Raw genomic sequence first — 711 nt, 5'->3', positions numbered from 1 at the left:
ATTTTGATTTTTTTTTTTTGTTTTTTTAATATCACTTATCAAAATATATGTATAAATATGAGTTTGAGTATGTGAGTATGGAAATATAGGAATTTTCAAAATATAGGATTATATATTATTGTAATGAACGTGGTTTTTTCTATGATAAACCAAGTCTCAATTAGCTTATTTATGCCGAATTCAAATGAGTAAACAAAAGTGAAATTAATTTACGTAATTAATTGGATTAAGCATGTTCAGTTGATTATAGAGATCTCTACCTATGAAGTCATTCTCTTATACAATCATATCATATGTATATTAATGTTAATACATGCATTATAGAAAGAAAATGCTGTATACTAGTACGTATAATTAATTAACTAGTAATTGAAAACAACAATAATATCAACAAGACATGAATCACCACATGTATCAAAATCACCCCTTTTTTTTTTCTTCTTCCCCTTTGATATCCTCATGCATTAGAAATTCTCTAGAGGAAATATCAAACATTTTTCATGATCATATTTCATATAAAAACAGTTGTCAAACAAAGGAATTTGAAACTATAATAAAATACAACTTATATATGTTTATTGACATATCAAAATAAATTAGTTAAAGTTTGTAATTGGATTTTTGTATTATATAAAATTTTCAATCAAATCCTTTCTAATTATCTTTTGTTAAATAATGCAAATTATTTTTAGAATATTTCTTTTTTTTAAT

Source organism: Arachis ipaensis, chromosome B03, assembly GCF_000816755.2.
Source record: "Arachis ipaensis cultivar K30076 chromosome B03, Araip1.1, whole genome shotgun sequence".
Classification (NCBI taxonomy): Eukaryota; Viridiplantae; Streptophyta; class Magnoliopsida; order Fabales; family Fabaceae; genus Arachis; species Arachis ipaensis.
The sequence above is the reverse complement of the archived record's forward strand: the minus strand, read 5'-3'. Positions refer to the sequence as shown.